This window comes from Cydia pomonella, chromosome 19 (assembly GCF_033807575.1).
Source record: "Cydia pomonella isolate Wapato2018A chromosome 19, ilCydPomo1, whole genome shotgun sequence".
NCBI classification, from domain to species: Eukaryota; Metazoa; Arthropoda; class Insecta; order Lepidoptera; family Tortricidae; genus Cydia; species Cydia pomonella.
In genome coordinates, this window is record NC_084721.1 from 17,689,601 (window position 1) to 17,714,103 (window position 24,503).

Here is a 24,503-nt window from a genome sequence, read left to right on the forward strand (position 1 = left end):
TTAAAGGGTCGGCAACGCGCATGTTACACCTCTGGAGTTGCAGGCATCCATAGGCTACGGTAACTGCTTACCATCAGGCGAGCCATATGCTTGCTTGCCACCGTCGGGCAGGGTCTACAGTATGAGGTTTTTCAAAAAAGGAGTGTACAGATTTTTAAAGGGTTGGCAACGCGCATGTAACACCTCTGGAGTTGCAGGCCGTCCATGGGCTACGGTAACTGCTTACCATCAGGCGAGTCATATGCTTGCTTGCCACCGTCGGGCAGGGTCTACAGTATGAGGTTTTTCAAAAAAGGAGTGTACAGATTTTTAAAGGGTTGGCAACGCGCATGTAACACCTCTGGAGTTGCAGGCCGTCCATGGGCTACGGTAACTGCTTACCATCAGGCGAGTCATATGCTTGCTTGCCACCGTCGGGCAGGGTCTACAGTATGAGGTTTTTCAAAAAAGGAGTGTACAGATTTTTAAAGGGTCGGCAACGCGCATGTAACACCTCTGGAGTTGCAGGCCGTCCATGGGCTACGGTAACTGCTTACCATCAGGCCGGCCGTATGCTTGCTTGCCACCGTCGTGGTATAAAAAAATCACGAGGCTAACTATCAAGATGGCGCTCAAAAGAAGACTATCGGATATTCATATTCATATTTATTTCGTAAATGAATGATACATTACACATCAACACATTATTAATATAAGATTAACACTTAATACATTTTCGATCATTATTAATAAAATAGATTATTGAAAATACATATTAATCATACAATGTCAGATTACAAGCGCTACAAGGACGTGCTCAAACGGCATCTGAGCGCTTGCGCCATAGACCCTGAGCGTTGGCAGGATCTTGCTGGAAGGAGGTCTTCTTGGCGTTCTACCATCCATAACGGTGTCAAAACATTCGAAGATACCCGCCTCACCAGCCTAGACATAAAACGCTAGCTACGGAAAGATAGACGTAAGCTCTCCTACGTGTACACGTTCAACGCAGCTGGCCAACTTTATTGTCACGCGTGCAATAGAGTTTAAGAGCAAGTTCGGCCTGGCCAGCCACATTAGGGCTCATGCTAGACAACGTCCATAATGTGTTTATTTAGGGTCACCGTCATGGAAAACGATGAGGAGGACTATATATATATATATATATGTATATATATATATATATATATATATATATATATATATATATATATATATATTAACAAGAATAATAATAATAAATATAAAAATTAAAGGAAAATAAAATTCAATTAAATGTCATAGAATTCTCGGATGTCATAAAATGCATTAATTGATATGTTTCTTCAAACAAAAACGTCACTTTTGACACTGACATATCAGATCCATATCGAATAAGACCTATAATATTTGATTTATTTTAAAATTCGAATCGAGCACCTTTTAAAAAAATCTTGTAAATTTTCCCAAATTATCATAAACAAACTCGCAAAGCAAATTAGAAATATTAAAATTCAACTCACGAACATATCATTTCAAAATCAACTGCCTATAAGAATCGGTCAACAGGCAAAAGTACGTATCCTCAAATATTGTGATAATGCGAGCATTTGGGGTCAAGTGGTCTTTTCATTCTTTTTTTCGTTCAAATTGACGCTCAGCCACTTTGCGGCCTAAATAAATATTTTTCTATCGAGAAAACAGGTCCATATTAGAATACATCTCGTCTGTTTTGTTATTTGCGTAATGGCTGTTGTTACGCAAGGAAAGAATGCATTAAAATTGAAAAAAGTAATTCAAATTCCCTGTTTTGAAAGCTGAGGGCCTACCGCGAAATATCTGCCTATTAAAGAAATTAAATAAGATAAAGAAATTTCAATTTTTGTTATTCGGAATAAAATGTCGATGTAAATATTTTTTTAATACAGTTGATCAAAAAGTGCTACTTTACGTAGCCGGTTAACGTGCGAAAATTTGGATATCGCAAACTAGTGCTTTTTACTTTTCCACTTGTTCCAATTCATGACTACTTATTGATGAGTGTTAATGTTAGTTTCCTTTAAAAGTCGTAATCAACATAAAAACCTACTGTTAATGTGAAAATAATAAATGTAAGCATATTTCATATTTTATTACTTACCTCTTCATCATTATAACACGTTTATTTTTTAATATTGAAAAACCGTTCTTAATAAGTTGTCTGAATGGAACGGAATAGCTGCCGAAACGCCTGTTAAAGCAGCGGCGTTTTTTTTTACCGCAAGAATGTTTTAAGTTTCCAAAGGCAACATTCGATATTGTTTTCATACAATTTAAATATACGATACACAAATAATCGTAAATAACGATACTTAGGTAATAATAGTATAATATTTTATATTTACAATTGTTTCTGTCTTAAAGTAAATGCATAAAAAAAGTTCTCATTGTTTTTCTTATTTTTTCGCAACTGTATTAAAAAACGTCGTTCGCTACACGTGCGGAAATGTCATTCTTCACTCGCCCCGAGTCTTGTCATTCGCCTACGGCTCGTGGCAAGATATCTCGGTACTCGTGAAGTAATGACATACTTTCCGCACTAGCAACGAAATGTACTATTTCTCCACACCAACTGGTAAAGGCTCTGTTGATTGTTAAAAAACTGATATATGCATGCATTTTATCCAAATGCTATGTTTTTTTAATACAATTTTGGTGTTTGACGATCCTTTTGTGAGTTTCTTATTATTAAGTTTGACGTATCTGTAATAATTGCATCAATAAATTGCTCTGATATTTAGATTCAGATGATATTTGTATAAATTGACGATTTAAAAGTGCTTGTTGCTGGCCTCTTTGAATAAAGAATATATTGATAATGTAGGGCAAAGTAATTTGATGCATTTTGTGAGTAGTTCCCTTAGCTGTCTCCTTTTAAATCTTGAATCGGTTAAAAAAGCCAATGACTGTTATAAAGTATTTATTTTTTATTTTTCTTATGTTTTATATGAACTTGCAGTTCTTACCTCCCGGCGCAAAAAGGGGTGTTATAATTATAACTGATGCGCCAACAGCTTCATTCGCTTCGCTTAAGATTCAGACAATCAGACCAATTCGAACGCGCACTGTCAAAATCATTCAGTTGTCCTGCATTTCGCTCGTATTTATCTGACGCGAGCGAGCCACACGTTAGCTAAATGACATCATTCTGATGTCAGTGCGCGTTTGAATTGGCCTGTAGTTTATTTCCCTCTCGCACTATAGGGGCCACCCCCTAAAATTAAAAAAAAAACAATGGTTGCGGAAACCCGGAAAAAAGAAAAAAAAAAGATATTCAATAAAAAAAAGATATTTAACGTTATTTATACACGTCCAAGCAGTGTTTTTTCAACCCTTAGTCATTCTCGTCTTTTGTACATTTTGTATTGCATTTTTGATATGTTTATATGACTGTAAAACAAATCTCCGAGAGCTAATAATATGTATAGGTTTTTGGGTTAGGGCCTCAGGGGTTGGGTTGGGTTACTGATCCAGTTTTACTATGGGTCAAACCTCATCACGAAAAATAATATTGCAGTTTCATACCTGCAATAGAGATTTCACAATTACTTAGATCTCGATTTATCTATTGTTCCTATGGGAAAACCATTTTTTTATTTATATGATTCGTTCCATAGTAAACGTTCAATTGTGTAAGGGTTGAAAAACACCCATAATATGATTTTTTCGTATTATACAGACACAGGAGATTCCTCATTTAGGTAAAGTAAACTGCGAAATTGCATGGAGAAATTATGAATGAATTCATTTATAAAGTCGTCATGTTTTGCGACTGATGGTACTTACTTGGTTTTATCATCTTGACAAGCTTTGTTCAATCAATAACAAAAGTTAATCTAGTTCCAGCCAAACGTTTCCTTTGAAGAAATTCATTTCATTCATCCTTAAGGAATGTAATGGTGTTTACTTCTCCCATATTTAGAAGATAAACATCACTTTTTTTACACTTCACACGGCCAACATTAAAAAACTCAAAATGGACAACCGCGTGAACAACAGCCCTTATTCAAGTTCTAACGCTTTTACAATGTGTGCGTGAATCATGCTAGTGTGTGTGCCTCTGCAGGTATCGGACGGGAGGCTCCTCAGTTAGCTTCGGGCGTCCGAGCTTGGAGCATGAATGTGTCAAGCTGCGTCGCGTTTGAAAATCGAACGCGATTGGTCGAACGCACGACGATTTAAAAATTCGAAATTCAAAAATTTTTGACGGTTGAGTGCGCGAATTGTGAAGTGTTAGTGACTTGATCTATAACTTGGATGGGTGCGGATGAAAATTGATGAGTGTTGCGTGATATTTAATTTTTGTGACAGTTTAGTGACAAGTATTGATGTGTTCCAAGTGATATTATGGATGGATGAAATTTTGTGCGGTTCCACAGTAAAGGAATATCAGTAGAGGATATTGCTGTAAGTGTTTTTTAATACATAAATAGGTTAACGGTAGATAAACTACTCGAGAAGTATAAATTATGACAGATTCTTATTAGATTTTCTGGACACAAAAAACAGAAAAATGTTATTGCTTTATTTTTTTTTAAATGTTATAGCTTTCCTTTATGTATATAAATGTCACTTCACACAGTAAAAAATGATGCTCGTAAGTATGTAAATTTCATACCAGTTATAAATGTTAATCAGTTCAAAATAATTATACCTTAAAAGTTGGTAATATAATACGACTTTTTCCTCTGGCAGTTTTACCTAGAATATATTTAAAAAAAAAAACATTTGCGTGACCTAAGTGATCCCATAAGTGCTCAGTGAATAAAATTTTGTACAGAGCGCGAAAAATATAATATATTGTATGTATAATATTTTGTTTTTCGGTTAAATAATTTATTAATATCTTCTGCACCAACATATATGCCTCTGTTTGAACCAATGGTTGACTGGTAGAGAATGAATGAATGAGATTTCGACAGGCTCAATTAATGACAAGCCTATTAGACTCAACTCCAAATTCACCTGATCTTAAAAAAAACTACAAAAACTATACCGACGAGCCTCATAGAGATACATATAAAAAAAAACGAAAATTTCGTCCCATTTTTACCGGAGCTGGAAAAAAAGACGACGAGCTCCTTACAGTTGAGCGACAGAAGTATGTACAGGCCTGGCTATTTAAGCCGGAAACTACTACTGATAGCGTGTTTAAGTATCTAAGTAGTCATATACACAGCAAAGACATAACTGTCGAAAAACGTGATATTAAGACAAACAAACACGCTGCGTTCATAATAGGTTTTCCCGAGCACCTACAACAACAGTTATACACGCCGACTTCGTGGCCACCCGGTATTAAGATATCAGAGTGGTTTCGCCGTCGAACTGGCGGGGAGCGAGAATCGCGACCCGCCGACACTCCCACCACTGCCGGTCCCCGCCACCGCGAGAGCTCGCTCGAGCCGGCCGCCAGTCACAGTGAGCAGCGGACAACATAACAACAAACCCAACGGCTCGACCATTACTGTATGCCATCAAAATATTGCTGCACTACAGCATAAAACACATCGACTTGAAGTACTTCTACAAGGTGAAATGAAATGTGATATCCTAGGTATCTCGGAACACTGGTTATCGTTGCCGAAATTGAAGTGTGTACAGATCGACGGCTACAAGTTAATTTCGTGCTATTGTAGGAGTAACGCGTTGCACGGCGGTTCTTGTATATATGCACGTGATAGTATTAAATGTGTTGAAAACAACGACTTAGTGAAGTTGTCGCAAGAAAAATACTGTGAGATTTCTGCCATAGACCTTATCGACTATGGTATAACTATAATGTGCATATATAGAACGAATCTTATAAGTGCGAACGATTTTCTTCTATTGTTTGAACGGGTTCTCGACAAGATAAACGGCTTAGAACTGCAATGCGTTATTGTGGGTGATTTTAATATAAACTGCTTAGGTGAGGTGGGTCCGATATGTAGTAAATGGCACGATATACTTTGCTCGCAGGGATTTGTAAACATAGTAGACTTCTACACCCGTATAACCAGTACCACAGCAACCTGCCTCGACCATGTGTACTCAAATCTGTTAGCAGACTCAGTAACTGCCATGCCAGTAACTAGCAACCTAAGTGACCATCTTGCGATCAAGGCCGAAGTAAAGGTACGGGACAATAGTAAAATAAACAACTGCCCCGCGTCGTATTGTAGGTACTTCACGTATAATAACCAAAACAACTTTACGACTGCTATTAGTAGTGTCGATTGGGAAGAAATTCTTGTGAAGAATTTAGATTCTGCGAATCTTGCTAGGTCTATTACAAATATTATAATAAACAAATTCGAAATTTGTTTCCCACTAAAAAAGAAAATTATTAGAGTAAAAAATGACTCGTCTTGGATTACACCGGACATTAAACTTTATAAATCGTTATTATTTGACATTTTAGAATTTGGAAATAGGCACTCTAAGAATATATTATTAACTGATTTTATATCCGACATGAAAATTCACTATGAAAACTTAATAAGGAATAAAAAATCTACTTATTACAATAATTTAATTAAATCTAGTACTAATGTTTCAAAAAGTATGTGGTCTGTGATCAATAAAGAAAGAGGAAAAAATAACACCCCACTCTTAGATGTAGCAGATGTGCTATTGAATGATGACGGGTCAAAATACTCAACCAAGAAATGTGCATTAAATGCCATTAACTCTAGGTTCCTGAGTGCCGCGGCGGCGTGCGGAGCGCCTCGCGCCAATGTCGCCCGCGCCCTGCATGAGTTGCGCGAGGCTCGGCCAGCCACAACACACACTCTTTCACTAATACCGTTTACTGTAGATGAAGTTTATCGTCTGGTGAATTCACGAATTCCACCAAAACCGTCAAAAGACGTGTACGGGATTAGCATGAAGCTGCTGAGACTGGCACCTATTCCCCTAGTCTATGCTATGACAGAATTATTTAACCGATGCTTAAAAGAGGCCACCCTTCCGGCAACACTTAAAACAAGCAAGGTAACTCCTATCTTCAAAGGGAAAGGAAAAAGAGGTGATGTAGATGCTTACAGGCCTGTTTCGATTATACCAGCAATAGCTAAGGTTTTCGAATGCGGCCTCAGTAGCCGGCTCACAGACTTCTTACTTGTAACGAATGCGCTATCAGACAGGCAATATGCGTATCGTGCAGGCCGATCTACGACATCCTTAACCCGTGAACTGGTTCGCCGTATCATGGCTGCTAGAGAGGGTCAGCAGCAGGTAGCAATCTTGTGCTGCGACCTATCCAAGGCGTTTGACGTTGCTGACCATGCCTTACTCATTTGTAAGCTACAACATTATGGCATAAATGAACCGTCACTGTCCCTACTAAAGAGCCTACTCAATAACAGATCCCAAATAGTAGTTGGAGATGGAGGAAGTACCAGATCTGATCCCCTAGAGGCAGCCATGGGTGTAGCGCAGGGATCGTCAGTCTCAAATATATTGTTTTCGCTGCTACTAAATGACCTACCTGATGCAATACAATCTGCTGAGATTTTAATGTACGCAGACGATGTCGCGGCGGTGGTCACTGCACCTACAATAGAAGATATCAGTGTGGCACTGAATGACACGGCTTCTCAGATGGCTCAGTGGTTTGAGCGCAACGGCCTTGCCCTAAATCTTAAAAAGACGCATTATATACATTTTAACCTGTCAGGCCGTTGTGCGATGCCACTGACTGTTAGATTGGACGGGAAAACTCTCGAGCAAGCTGCTTCCACCACCTTCCTGGGTTTTGAGATTGACAGTGGACTAAGGTGGGACCAGCACGTCAACAAGCTGTGTTGTAAAATCGGAAGCGCATGCTTCGCCCTCGGCCGGGTAGCGAAGACTGTGACACCAGAAGTGGCCCGGTCGTGCTACTTTGCCACTGTTCATTCCCTAATTCAGTATGGTGCGGAGCTCTGGGGCCGCTGCGCCCAATGGGAACGAGTGTTCCGACTCCAGAAACGAGCAGTTAGGTGTATTGCACGGGTACCTTCAGACACGCCAGCAAAGGAACTATTTAAAAAATTAGGCATACTCACACTGCCTTCAATTGTGGTAATGCAGGTAGCTATGTACGTAAGGGTCAATATATCGAACTACAAAACGAATGGAATGATACATAACTTTAACACTAGGAATGCCGGGAAACTAGTTAGTGTAGGTTGCAAACTTAAAAAATCAAATAAGCTTACCCATGTAATGGGACCCACAATATACAATAAACTGCCTAGAAACATCGTCGAAGCTCCCAATTTAATTAGCTTTAAGCGTAGATTAAAAAACTGGCTTGTCGAGCGCCCATTCTACACCTACCAAGAGTTCTGTGCTCACAAATAATAAAAATTGTAGAAATACATAGTATACCTACTTAATTAAAATAATATAAATGTTGAATAATGTACCTAGATGTAAAATGTATATTTGACGTATAAATTGGTTTTATAAATAAAGATGATTATGATTATGATGATTATGATTATGATTATGAATGCCTTTTGGCATTAAGTCCGTATTTTTCTTTGTTTGTGCAATAAAGTTTAAATAAATAAATAAATATATTACTTACTTGGAGTGTACATGATTATATTATAATAGGTATTTTTTAACGTGCAACACTTAATTACTCTGTTTGTTTTTTTAAATATTGCTAATCAAGTTCAAAAGATTTTTTTCTCATATGAAATTAATACATACTAAAATACGAACACATAAACTGGAATTAGAGAGTTATCAGTTTTATTTACAAGCACTTACTATAAAATTAAAATGTATCGTATTAACAAACTTCTGGGCTGAATATATGGCATTTTTTTTAATACTACGTCGGTGGCAAACAAGCATACGGCCTGCCTGATGGTAAGCAGTCTCCGTAGCCTATGTACACCTGCAACTCCAGAGGAGTTACATGCGCGTTGCCGACCTTAACCCCACCCCCCTCGTTGAGCTCTGGCAACCTTACTCACCGGCAGGAACACAACACTATGAGTAGGGTCAAGTGTTATTTGGCTGCGGTTTTCTGTAAGGTGGAGGTACTTCCCCAGTTGGGCTCTGCTCTAGATCTGGAATGACATCTGCTGTGCTGTGCCCTACCACACAAGGCGAGATGACATTCACATTGCCCATACCTCTCTTTTGGACGTAGTTTAAGGACATACCCGGGCATGGCTCATATCATACAAAATTATTATACATAGGTATTTGACAACAATACAATACAAATCCTGTTTATTGGACAACCTCAGAATAAATGTATATGGAAACACAGGTATAATACATGAAGGTAGAGGTAAACAATAGGCGGCCTTATCGCTACAGAGCGATCTCTTCCAGACAACCTTTAGGTAGGGGAGAAATGAAATTCATAATTTAACTAATTAGGAGGTGCAAAAAAACTAAATTAACAATTAAAACTAAATAGCAGTAGGTAGAGAAAATACCATTAAAATTGAAGTCTACAACAAGACAATACATATACATACATACTATTTACTTAATTATAGAGATATGAGAAATTGTTATATGTTCGAAAAATTTGTATGTACAAGGTTTCAAAAGTATCTACCATTCTGTAACAGCTTAACAAAATGTGATGGTTCAATATGTAGAACAATTAAGACGGTAAAAGATATACTTTTGAATGTAAATTTTATAGATTAATCTATATTTGGAAAAGTTATCCAGAATATCAGATACTTTTGGCGCGTTGTTTCATCCGCTACTATTGATGCTGACTGTACTAGGTATATCAGTGTACGGCCAACAAGGTATCCAGACAATCTGAGGCGAATAAAATTTAGATTGAGCATGGCTGAAAAATCCCCCAAGATAATGGCTCAGAATTTTTTTAATAAATTGCCAAAAGAAATTAAAGCCGAAACTAATATCAACACTTTCAGTCTCCAAGTGAAGAAATTATTACTGAATAAGACAGTGTATAGTGTTTGACGACCGGTTTGGCCTAGTGGGTAGTGACCCTGCCTACGAAGCCGACGGTCCCGGGTTCAAATCCTGGTAAGGGCATTTATTCCTGTGATGAGCATGGATATTTGTTCCTGAGTCATGGGTATTTTCTATGTATTTAAGTATTTATAAATATTTATATATTATATATATCTTTGTCTAAGTACCCTCAACACAAGCCTTATTGAGCTTACTGTGGGATTTAGTCAATTTGTGTAATAATGTCCTATAATATTTATTTATTTATTTAGTGTAAAGGAATACCTCAATAATGAATATAATGACACCTCAAACATGTAAATGAAACTAAATTACTTAAAGTAAATAGAAATTGTATATATCCTCTATCCTCTAAACGATTATGGCACGAAATAATAGATTAATCTATATATTTTTTTAACGATCTTAATATGTATTCATCTTTACATTCGATTGTAATATAAACATATAATAGTTATTGAGAAATAAATGAATCTAAATCTAATATAAATCTAAATCTATATACCTACATATATATACATAAATATACAATACTATATTAATCCTGCCAAAAGTGATAACCAGTAACGCGGACAGAAACACTAAGGAAGGGACAGATAATAATGAAGTAGTAAAGAATGCTTAGTATTCAGTTCGCCTTTTCAAATAAATACATATTAAGTACCACACAGCATTAATAAAAACATTATCAAAAGCAACTTAAAGTACTCTGAAGAATTTGGGTATCTTAGAATAGTCTCAATGAGTAGTAGATAACTTTTGGAAGGAAAGCACAGTTGTGGACAAAAACTTGTATTAAAAATCCTATAAAGCCTGGTACAAAAAGAGATGCCGGAAATAATTTTAATCGGCTGCCGATTCAAGAATGTCCAAAATCGGGAAATTCCCATTTCTCGAGAATTCGGTAATTTGACTGGAGAATCTGTCGAACGTTCCGGAGCTAAAGATTGGGAAAATCGCTGTCTAGTAAGCTATTTCCTGATGAAAATCGCTTTATTAATGAAATCTTTAACTTAAATCGGCATTTGAGAATTTAACTAGTTTCTTTAAGGCGACTTCCTAAAACGCCTATACCTAAAATAAGCAGTTTTTTTACCTTACTTGGGGACTGATATTTAAATTTAGATCGCTCGATTTCGTGTGGCCTCCTTCAATACTATCTGCATTTAAATTCTACTAATATAATTGAAATCGGATGGTCACCACTAGATTCCCAATTTCTATCGCTGGTATTTTTTTTAAATGAATTTCGATTTTTTTTAGAGATTTCCAAGTCTGTGACGAAATCGAGCGCTTCAAATTCAAACCCTCTACACGTATTCTGAAGTAGGAATGACTTTTTTCATGTTTTTTTATACATAATTATGAAAACATTACCTACTTTAGTATTTCATGACTGAAGCAGTCATGCCCAGAATTTTCCCGTGTATAGAAATACTGTAGTTTCCCCATTTTACCAAAAAATAGTACCAAAAGTGCAAAAACTCTGTGTCAGAGGAAAAATGTGAAACATCGAAACATAAAGCTGGTACAGTCGCCATGAGATATATCGGACACACTCTAACGCCTTGACAGTAGTAGCGTGTTCTGATATTTGTGAGCACCTTGGCCGCTCCGATGTATCTGATGGCGACTCATCCCTTCGCTTCGGGATGTATTACATAATCCTCCTAATCAACATGGAAATAAAATATACAAAAAAAATAAAATAAAGATAGGTGCTAACATTTTTACATAACTTTTGTTTTTAGAAACCCCATTTTGTTTTTTAACGTTCTTGTTGAATTAGTTCGCGGACGCAACATGTTGTCTCTATGATAGTTCCCTTAGTCTCACTTGCTTGAGAATGTTGGGATTAATAAAAAAAATTAAGAAATATTTTTGTTACGTACTTAAATGTTACTATTCTAAATAAATGAATCGCCTATAAAAAAATCGCATATAACCGATTTGCAAAAACCAAAGTGATTCCATAAGTGTTCCGTGAACAAAGTTTTGTATGTTTATTGACATTTTTAGTGTTCCAAACACTAAAAATGTCAATAAGCAAAATGTTTATTGACATTTTTAGTGTTTGGAACACTAAAAATGTCAATAACGTACGTTTATTTACGTACGTATATAAAAATTAACTGTCATAGTGACCAACACTCGACGCAATAGGTAGATAATCCTTATCAAGAATTTGACACCGACATATTCGCTAGCGACTGCGAAAACTAACTCACAATGCATCTCCTTCGTACTGACATGGGTGCAAGCGAGATGCACTGCGTTTGAGTTGATGCAGTTGGTTAAACTGTTGGTGAGGGTAAAGATCAAGTACGTTACCAGTCAACTTAAACTCACAGAAAATAACAGTCGATTGAAAACCTTTTGCGAATAGAAGGTGAGCCTAGTGAGGCCAATCACGAATGCTTATATTTAATACATATTATAGGACATTATTACACAAATTGACTAAGTCCAACAGTAAGCTCAATAAGGCTTGTGTTGAGGGTACTTAGACAACGATATATATATAATATATAAATATTTATAAATACTTAAATACATAGAAAACACCCTTGACTCAGGAACAAATATCCATGTTCATAACACGAATAAATGCCCTTACCAGGATTTGAACCCGGGACCATCGGCTTCGTAGGCAGGGTCACAAATGCCCTTATCAGGATTTGAACCCGGGACCATCAGCTTCGTAGGCAGGGTCACTACCCACTAGGCCGAACCGGTCGTCAAAAATATATTTTGTTTGAAGCTTTTTCAGAAATGAAATGTGAGAAAACCACCCACCCGCGTTAGCTTTTTCGTCTCTAGGGTACTTTTAGCTCAAAACATATTCCTAACAATGCCCCTAAAAGTTAGCTATTGTACAGTTTTTAGAAATTTACGATAATAAGTCTAGAATTCGCTCCAGGTTTTCGTAAAAAGTTATCCCTTCAACAATAGATTTTTTTTAAGTGGCTTCATACCTTTTTTGAATTACAAGTGGTTATTCTTAGATTTAACATTTATTCACTCTAAAAAGCCTTTTAAACCAGTGTCAAGTATTTGTACTCATAGAAATTAATAAACTTTTAATTCGTGAAATGTACTTTATTTAAAGTATCTTATACGTAGTCTTCTTACCGACCGGTCTTTGACGACTGGACTTGCCTAATGGGTAGTGACCCGAAGTCGATGGTCCCGGGTTCGAATCCCGGTAAGGGTATTTATTTGTGTAATGAACACAGATATTTGTTCCTGAGTCGTGGGTGTATTCTATATATAAATATATGTATTATGTATGTATTTATCTATATAAGTACCCATAGTACAAGCTTTGCAAACATCGTGAGGAAACCGGACTAATCCTAACAAGGCCTTGTTTACCCTCTGGATTGGAAGGTCAGATGGCAGTCGCTTTCGTAAAAACTAGTGCCTACGCCAAATCTTGGGATTAGTTGTCAAGCGGACCCCAGGCTCCCATGAGCCGTGGCAAAATGCCGGGACAACGCGAGGAAGAAGAAGAAGAAGAAGAAGAAGAAGAATACAAGCTTTGCTTAGTTTGGGGCAAGGACCCTAATATATATTTATTTACGTTATTTATTTATTAAATGCACAGGTCCCAGCTCTCTACGTTTAGGGTCATCATAGGCACATATCGATCCCTGGCCTTATTTCCAATATAATATTCCATCAAATTTTATAAACCTTCTTCTTCCTCGCGTTGTCCCGGCCTTTTTGCCACGGCTCATGGGAGCCTGGGGTCCGCTTGACAACTAATCCTCAGAATTGGCGTAGGTTTTTACGAAAGCGAATGCCATCTGACTTTCCAATCCAGAGGGTAAACTAGGCCTTATTGGGATTAGTCCGGTTTCCTCACGATGTTTTCCTTCACCGAAAAGCGACTGGTAAATATCAAATGATATTTCGTACATTAAGTTCCTAAAAACTCATTGGTACGAGCCGGGGTTTAATCCCGCGACCTACAGATTGCAAGTCGCACGCTCTTACCGCTAAGCCATTAACGCTTTATCAAATTTTATAAACCTATGACTAAAAAATATAATTTTATCAGTATATTCCCTTTAGCTAGGGCCTAATACTAATGGAGGTCACTTAAGTACTCTGAATATATTACAACATCAGGTATTACTAAAAAAATATATAAAACACTAGAAAATAGATAGTACTTTGTGAATAGTAATCATAGAATATTGTAGTTTTTTTACCAGAATTTACCATCTCAGTGCCACAGGTAATTATTATATCGGTAAAAAAATTTTTCATCATCTAAGGGTCTCCCCAAACCAGTCGACGCGGAGTCGGCTTTCGCCGAGTGTTTTACACCACACTATTCGCATTTAGCCGATCGACCGTCTCCGCGGTTGGACACCTGCGTTTAGCAGTCTCATCCTCCTTGCGGCCGTAGAGACGCCCGATCGCCTGCGACTTGCTATCGCAACAGTTGTAAACGACGGTCGGCTCTCCCGTGCTCCGTCCTGCCGTCGAGACGTCAGACAGCACACGTACAACAGCCGTTGAGTCCGACGAACAGATGTAGGACAGCGGGTGATCGGCAATCGTAAATCTCATTTTTGGAGACTGGTTGTTAGTAACAACCTGAGTTTGAAATTAAACAGACCTGTAAGATTATTTTCCTTGGTAATTGTTACATATTATATAATAACCTGTGATGATGGATATTTTACGTAGACGGGCATGGAAAAAAAGGCTTACCAGCATTTTTATCGTAGCCTACTTGTTGGAAGAGAAAAGCACCTACACCAGAAAAAGCGGAGGCGACCGTGGGTTGATTCTTTGTGACAATATAGATTAAGTGAAGGTGAATTTAATTTACGATATCCTCGTTTGAGACTCGATCCAAAAATGTTTTACGATTATTATGGCCGTCATCGGCTCTGTTCGGCCGTCGTCAGCTATCTTCGGCCGTCGAAGACGCTGATCGGCTTCCGCCAGCTCTGACCGGTCCTTATCGTAGGTACTCGGCCGTGATCGGAGCCGTTCAACTCTTGCCGGCACCGTACGGCGGTATAAGGAGATTTATGAATGCGAACGTGTGCGGTAGGCTGCAAACAGCGTCGTACGAATGCGAACAGCTTTACGGCAAAACGCCGTTTTCCCGTCGAAAGACGTCGTTTCGCGTGGGCCGAGCCGATTTACGACTTATTCGCTCTTATTGCGTTGACATACAGATTTTTCCGTACGCGATTTGCCGAAACGGCGTCGACTAGTTTGGGGAGACCCTAAGGATGATGAAAAAAATTTAATTGCTTTAAGGTTAATAAATTATCAGTTAACATTAAGATGTTAACTGATAATTTATTAACCTTAAAGCAAAATTAATAGTATTTTACTGTTTCAAAATGTCCAAGTAAAGTCCTGAATAAGCTACTTGCCACTTATCTGACGAATAAACTCAATGTTGATGTTTCACAATCTCCAAATAAGCTTTAATTGACATAAAGTGCTAAGTTTTGCAAAAAGTTTTATCTAGCAGGTATTTTATTTGTGAATTAGCTATCCAATACTTTACTTGGACATTGTGAAACAGATCCTACTTACTTACCTAACATTTATACCCATGAACTGCTGTAAAAAGTAATAAAAAAATAAATAAAAAAAGCATTTATTTCGGAAAAGCATTTGTTTGTCTAGGGGCTTTTCACACAAAAAACAAAAGGTTTCTTTAAAACAATTTATTAGAGACACATAATAATCTACAATAAAATGAAACTAACCAAAGTGTAAGGTGAAGTTAGTACTATACGCAATAATTTAGTTTTTTACAAGTTGTATACCTAAAATAAAATTTAACAACTTATCACTTAACTTAAAGTTTAGAAATGGGCCTAAATTTTTCGAATATATTAGGTCTGTTTTCTTTCATTTCATGACATAATTATCCAATCTTCTGCTGAAATAATCATAGGTAGTAATCATGAGAAAATATTCACATAATTACACGAAATGTGACAATAATGGTTGCCACGAATCCATACATTAATTTTTGTATCAGGAAATTAGCCTTGACTTCGTTACATAATTGTAGATCATAATCTATGACTGTTTTAAGTGGGACTGTGTTAAGGTCGACATATTTGATAACTATCTTACTGGTTTCGTAATGTTTTGAGGAAGTTTTCCGATCCCTATTAATTTAGGTAATTGAATCATTGAATAACACATCTCGCCGAAACGAACCGTGTAATTTAGTATTCAAATGTCTACTGAGAAGCTTTTTATTGGATAAATGATTGTACTCTGTTCTTTTAGTTAGTATATGGATAAAATATTTTGATTTTTGACATGAGCAGAGCCCAACTGGGGAAGTACCTCCACCTTACAGAAAACCGCAGCCAAATAACACTTGACCCTACTCATAGTGTTGTGTTCCTGCCGGTGAGTAAGGTTGCCAGAGCTTAACGAGGGTGCGGAGTGTTAGGGTCGACAACGTGCATGTAACTCATCTGGAGTTGCAGGTGTACATAGGCTACGGAGACTGCTTACCATCAGGCAGACCGTATGCTTGTTTGCCACCGACGTAGTATAAAAAAAAAAAAACATCATATAGTTCTTGACATAGTTATTTGCTTCATTAATTTATTTCGTTATTATTAGTATTATCTTCTCGTTATTCTACTGTATTAAATTTATATTGTTTTTTTTGTATACGGTTATTGACATTATCCCTATTCTTCCTAATCACATACAATAACTACAATACAAATATTCTTTATTGCTCACCAATATGAAAAGAACATAATGACATACAACTTAGACTATGGTAGACAACGGGCGGTTTTATCATTGAAGAGCGATTTTTTCCAGACAACCTTAGAGTAGGTGATGCAGTGAGTGATAGAAGTTTAGAGATAACAATACCAAGTTATACACATAAATAATATAAACTACATACACTACATACATAAATAAATATCATATATAACACATTTACGAATACACATATAAATCACCACAATCCGGCCAACAACAATTTGCAAGTAATTTTCTTTTTTTTGTTATTTGATGTTTTTCTTTTTTTGGCGATTATAATATGTATTCTTTTAAATTGTCAACAGTATAATTTATCGTTCAAACGTCGTCGACTGAGAAAATAATTATTGGGTAAACCATTATACATACTCTTTTAGTGATTATAGAGATAAAGTATTTTGACATGACATAGTCTTGACCTTATTCACTTTATTTACGTTATTATTTGTATTATCTTCTCGTTATTCTACTGTATCAAATTTGTTTTTTTTTGTATACTGATATTGACATTAACTCCTATTCTTCCTGTTCACATTTGATTTTTACGTATTATGTATTTCTTTTTGACGATCATATTATAATAATTAGGTATTCTTGTAAAGTAGTTCCTTAAATTAATATGTTATTTGTTTGCGGATTCTTAGGATATTTTTTATGGTTTGTATATTCATTTAAACTGTATTGTAAAAAAAAATGTACAAATGGCGGACTTAATGTCTAATGGCTTTCTCTATCAGTCAACCATCGAGTTAAACAGAGAAATGCAAAAATGGTGCAAGAAAAAAAAAGATGATAACTATCCTAAACAACTAAAAAACTTGTTACAATACATATAAAATACACAAATATAAGTACTAAAATATATATATAATTAATATAGGTACTACTTTTACTTGGCGCCATAGCTGATGCCAAGAGAAGCGTCGGTCGGCCTATGTTACGGCATAAGGACTGCGCCAAGCGAGACATGCACGCCTTCAACATCCCTGTTCATAAATGGGAGGAGCTTGCCGAGGACAGAGATAAGTGGCGCAAACTGGTGTTCGACGGACGTAAAATCCACGATGAGGCTTGGTTTAAGACACTTGCTAGTAAGCGAGCCAAGCGTCATCAGCCCGACACCTGTTCGCCACGGACACACTACACCTGCCTGGCTTGTGGTCGTGTTTGCCGCTCCCGTATTGGCCTACACAGCCATGAAAAGCGCTGCCGCCCTACCTGACACTGTTTGAATAGTCTGTAATAGACTCAAAGGCCAATGTACCTATGTACATATTTCATACATACTGTAATCTTTATGATATTTATGTATGCTTTAATTTTGCAACACTATCAAATAAGATGCAATTGAGTGATTTCTAAATGTCTGCGAAACTAGAAGCACTTTATACTTGGCACATATGTAACGCTAAAATATAGTACCTACCTACACTACACAAAAAGATAAACATCAATGACAAAAAGCAGAAAAGTAGTAACTGACAAAATTCAAACTTTTCGTTTTATTTTGGGTGGGTATTAATATCGATGACAAAAAGCAGAATCGTGCTAACTTTTCGTTTTATTTTATTTACTAATATCGATGACTAAAAGCGGAAACGTCGTAAACAACAAAATTCAAACTTTTCGTTTTTTATTTTGTATATTAATATCGATGACAAAAAGGAGAATCGTGCTAACCGACAAAATTAAAACTTTTCGTTTTATTTTGTTTACTAAATACCAATGCCTAAAAGCGGAAACGTCGTAAACAACAAAATTCAAACTTTTCTTTTTATGTTGTTTATTAACGGAATCATAGTACGTCTTTCGTTTCCTTCACTCTAATAACATTCCTCATATGTATGAGCGTGTACATGTTCACGCTCGCTGGTTAAGGGTGCTCTTGACCTGGCCTTTCATCAGGATTTTCCCGATTTGATCAGAGAAAGTCTACCGAGGTCTACCACTTCCAGCTCTCTCTTCTACTTCTCCCTTATCCACTCACTTGCTTTTGGTAACTGTGGTTACCAGCTGTCACCCTTAATTTTATTATAATAATAGAAGTCACTGAATAATATGAAGCAAGTGAGTGGATATACAATCCCCGATTTGATCAGAGAAAATCCACTGAGGTCTACCACTTCCAGCTCTCCCTTCTACTTCTCCCTTATACAATCTCTTTCTTAGCCTTTTTTCACTCAATATTTCCACGTGTCCAAACCATCTCAACATACCTTTCTCAATTTTTGTCACTACATATTCGTTCAGTCCACACTTTCCCCTTATCACAATGTTCAAAATAACATTGTAAATGTCCTATAATTAACTGTAATATAACTGTCAATGTCTTCATGCAAAATACTAGTGTTAAATATCATATTCCATACATTAGCTCTAGAAAACACAGAGGCAACAATAAAGCATATAATAATGTAATTACAACGTTTAAATTGCTTGTAGCGTATTTATGTGAACGATATAACATACAATCGAGGAAAACACCTTCATGAATACAATAATGATCATGTTGCAACCCTGACAATTGCCTGTGACTTCCTTCGCTTAGAAATTGTTAATAGAACTTGCATACAAACTAAATATTCTCCTAACCCATGAAGAAGATACCGGCAAATGTGTCTAATTTGCTCCAAAATTTTCTGTAAATTCGAAATTTAATTTAAATTTCATAATTATTATATTCTGGTAGGATTGTTGATAATATATGCCGGTTTAAAGACCATCACTACTGTCATGTTGTTGCACTTAAATAAGTTTGTAATATAGTTTTCATATATAAAAACTGTTGGAATTGGAGCACAATTACTCAGTGTGGAGCAAAGTAGGCATATTTTACGACAGTGGACGCGTTTCTCCATGAAAACGTAGTCTCCATTGTCTTCTCTGGATATTGACACTCGGCCCGATTCAAACTTTAAAATACGTCAAAACTTTCCCAAAGATACGATATGGATTAGATATGCCAGTGTCAAAAGTGGGCAATATGTAGTCCATATCGTATTTTTATCAAATGTAAGTATCTTAAAGTTCGAATCGGTCCGACTAGGTGAGATCAGATCATATCTGATCAAATCACTGTTAGGAGCAAAAACAAAAAATAATAAACTACATTTTTGGAAGTTCAAACTGTCAAAACAATTAATAATTAAATAATCTTAAAAAAACGAAAGGGGTCTAAAAAATCAGTGAATAGTAACTTCTAGTCAATATAGTAACTTCAGTAAGCTGAAGAGATAACTGCATAGAAACTTGTATATAGGGGTGAATTGGGCTGCCGTCAGTTTTTTCCGTTTTCATTTTTATTTTACTTAAAGGCCTAATGAACACAGGGAGAGAATATATAATGTTAATATCTATGAACTCACATGCTTCATATTTTTCAGTGACTTCTATTATTATAATAAAATAAGGGTGACAGCTGGTAACTATAGTTACCAAAAGCAAGTGAGTGGATATAGAAAATTTCTTTCCTCGGTACCTAAGAGTATAAGTTAAAACTGATGCTTTTCTTAATAATATTAAAATAGACTATAAAAATATTTGTAAAATATATAAATAAATAAATAATAAATTCATATTATAGGACATTATTACACAAATTGACTAAGTCCCACAGTAAGCTCAATAAGGCTTGTGTTGAGGGTACTTAGACAACGATATATATAATATATAAATACTTAAATATATAGAAAACACCCATGACTCAGGAACAAATATCCATGCTCATCACACGAATAAATGCCCTTACCAGGATTTGAACCCGGGACCATCAGCTTCGTAGGCAGGGTCACTACTCACTAGGCCAAACCGGTCGTCGAATATATGTATGCTGAGTTGGCTCCATTTCGTGATGCACACTTTATGTATTCTTCTTTTTTTGCTTTCGTTGTCTGTACATGTTCGTACATGTTTTGTGATAGTCACGAATAAATATCTTACACACAAAGATAAGTTGGCAGCGATTATCTTATATCTTATCTTTTATTTTACCTTTATCTCCACCAGAAAGTGTCAGATAATTTCAAAATGTGTACAAGTAGCTTGTAACTTCATATAATGCTCATAATCTGAAAGCTAATGAAAACCAACTCCGTGTAAAATGTACACTGTCTATTATTTTACACCGTAGATCATTTACATACTAGACGGGACAGCAGCAGAACAACACTCAAATTCGATGTTGCTGCCCGGAATTATGACATTTGCGGCAGCAACTTGGTCACCGGTAATGTCGCGCTGCAACACTGCAGCAGTCATGCTTGAGTAGTCTGAATCCGAACGGTACCGTAATTGTGTAACGCCGCTTGAGAGGGAAGAATAGCTTTAATTATTTCGGGAGAAAACGTTTTCGACTAACTAAATATTAACTACTAATATAGTTTGAAACAAAAAAAATGTTTTGAAACTTCAGGTCTTAAAATGTAACTTCAAACGGCGGGCATCAATCAAAGTTCGCACTTTAGAGATAAAAGCGCATCTGAATTCGTTTCCCGTCCACTTTTACAACTTGTATTCATTCTGGTAGGGGAAGCCCGAGAGGGGATTTTTGTAGATACAAGATTTTCACAATGTAACCGTCAGATTAAGAAAATGCATTTAAATTATTGTCAGATAAGTTTTAGCTTGAGCTAAAAGCATCAACGTGGATCAGACTAACCAAGTCCACAATCTTACTGAAAGATTTTTTCAACTGCCCACCAACCCCCCACCACCAACCAACCTACCACCATAAACGGCTTAAGTGCTTGAAACTCCACGGGAAGTAAAATATCACTCATAACTTAATCTGACACGTTCGAGTAACTACAAATATGCGTTTATGACAAATAACAATTAAAACTTAGGGGTTTTATGTGCTGTATAATATAAAGAATTAATAAATATTATACGGACAATCTTACACAAATCGACCTCGTCCCACAGTAAGCTGAATAAGACTCGTGTTGTTCGTACTAAATGGCAATAACTATAAAAGCCCGAAGTATGGTAAAACCTAGTATTTACCGTTCAAACCTAGGTTTTACCGATGCCGAGCGGTAAAAGGCGGAAAACATAGAAAATATGCATCCATAACTCAAGAAAAAATTGGTGATAAACACACAAATAAATGCCTTACCAGGATTCGAACCCGGGACCTCCTACTTCGTAGGCAGTCTCACTACCGACTAGGCTATATAGGAGGTCGTTACTATATGATACACTTGAGTGTCGCTTATCGTAAAGATTCTACAAATAAATGAGCGCCTAAAGCTCTAGTTTCCTATAGCGGTGTCATCATATAGCGGCTGACTCCACACAAAATACTACTCATCCATATTTAGCCGTATTATTTTGGTTGGCATCCGCTAAATGACGGCACTCCTATCCTAGGAAAACAGAGCATCTGCGAGTTTCTAAACCGGCGTGAAGTTAGCGGCTAAAGCTAGCAGCCGTCGACAAAAAATGTTCTATTCTGTCAATGAACACTGTATCCACCAATGCATAAAAAGAAAAAAAAACTCAATTTTATTACTATTGACATTTAAATATTATGAATTATTATGAAAAAATTGTGTTTGCCACTTTTCTATATGCATGACATTTACCTATTATTATTATTATTCTTTTTTATAATTATTATTCACTTTTTTATAATTAATACTTTTTTATTCTGACATTGTTATAAATAAATATTATAAGACATTATTACACAAATTGACTAAGTCCCACAGTAAGCTCAATAAATTTTGTGTTGAGGGTACTTAGACAACGATATATATAATATATAAATATTTATAAATACTTAAATACATAGAAAACACCCATGACTCAGGAACAAATATCCATGTTCATCACACAAATACATGCCCTTACCAGGATTTGAACCCGGGACCATTAGCTTCGTAGGCAGGGTCACTAGCCACTAGGCCAAACTGGTTCTTAATTGGTTTTAATGACATGCATATTGAGAGTCCGAGTATTGTACGCCAAAATTCTGGCTGATTGTGATTGACCATTTATAACCACTCACATTCAAACAATAAATAATTTGTATTTGATAACCCGACCAAATTAAGGAGTTAAAACGCTTTAAAGTGCGTAGTCTTTGAGAGATAGTCTACGTTTAAAACCCGCTAATTTGAGCAATAAATATTACCAAGCTTACCCCAAGGGCCGACTAATTGCCTTTTTATTATGTTTCTGCGTATAGAGACGCTGTAGAAACGTTTAGTATATAAAAACTTAATAGCCAATTAAATGAGGAGTGGGTTTTTAGGGGATTTTTGCTATTGTTGGACCCTTAGGAATTTGATGCCCGTTTGGGGTATTTTCCTTATGATTCAATAGAAGGGTAACCCAACTTAGCGGGTTTCATAGCGTTTTATTAAACTCATAATGTTATATATTTAATTTATAGTTTTTTTTTTAATATTTAGAATACGGTTGCAAAAGAAGCTTTCTATAATAATATCTTCAGCGATTCGAAACCTGATTAAACAAGTTTCGCTTGAAGAAAAAAAAATCTAAAACTAATACGTATAAAACTCACCATTTTTTCTTTAACTCATAATAAACGGTATGACGTAATACCGTTTTTCAACGGTAAATTTATTTTTATATTTTGCTATAATTATAGTCCCTGTCTGTGTATATGTTTTCACCACATAACTAGTTACTAAGATTTCTTTTACCTGCTTTTGTTTACTCACCTTTTTTAGATTTTACCTTATTAAAGTATTCCGTGGTTTACACACTTTAAAAAACCTAGTAAACTAGTTAACCGTTTTAAACTAATTATTATTACGTTAGTTTCACTGTTCTTTCATATATTTTCGAGTAAAAATTTCGTGACATCCGATCATTAACACCTTATTAAACTTTTACCCTCGCTGAATGTCAAATCAGTGCCTTGACATTAACGTGTTCGACGTCACGTTATGTGATTGGTGATTATAATTATATCCGTCTGTGCGAGTAATTTAAAATTAATTACTTGAAGCTAAAAATAATTGTTTTATTTCAGTACGTGACAGGCGTAAAAATAGTTGGAAATAAACACTTAAAAGTAACAAGTATTGCTTTTTAACAAAGTTGTTAAAAAAATATGTTAGTTTTGTTTTTTTTTTTGCAAAAAATGTCCCATTACAGGGTGGCCAAAAAAACGTTGTTAATTTTTTTTTATAATTAAAGTTAAAAAAAAAAGAGTTTTGTATCAAAGCAAAGGGATAAACTGTAAACTACAATTTTGCGTTTGACCCCATTTTTTTTTATTTGTAAATGTGTTATTTACTTATGATTTCAAATATTGACAGTGTTAATGCCTCAAACACGTTGCATCATACCTTATCTATGAAAGGTCATCAAAACATCACATTCCAGTTTGCTTACAAATAATTGAGAAACCAATGCAATTTATCATAACGATCAATATTTAACTAGTCGCCCTGGGACCTTGTGAGCATAACTTAAAACTGAACAAATGTATGGCCCCGCCATTTTGAAAAAAATCCAAAAAAATTAATAGACGAAACAAATCTATAGGGGAAAAATGTATAAGGCGGGGATGCGGGATATGACGGGACCACCCACAGGTGTGGTGTATATAGGTATACACAATCTTATACACTGTTTCCCTACCTATTTAATCATCGAATCGGTTGAAAATTGCGACCTGTAGAACATCCAGATATGCGAATGCATTTTTGCTCAAGCTGAAACGGATACCTACGCTAACGCTCGTTCAAAAAATGGATTTGAAGGCGAGTTCTCATTTGTAAAATATGATTTGATTC

The 24,503-nt window shown here is 36.0% G+C and overlaps 1 protein-coding gene across 2 annotated transcripts in view; it reads left to right on the plus strand.

Moving 5' to 3' along the window:
• The first annotated feature begins 1,194 nt into the window (after positions 1-1,194).
• The window catches only part of LOC133528126 (hemicentin-1), a 569,794-nt gene continuing 546,485 nt past the window's right edge, over positions 1,195-24,503 (plus strand). For both annotated transcript variants that reach the window (XM_061865357.1, XM_061865358.1), the window contains exon 1: positions 1,195-4,404. The gene's annotated coding sequence lies outside the window, so the exon portion shown is untranslated. The remainder of the gene's footprint in view (positions 4,405-24,503) is intronic.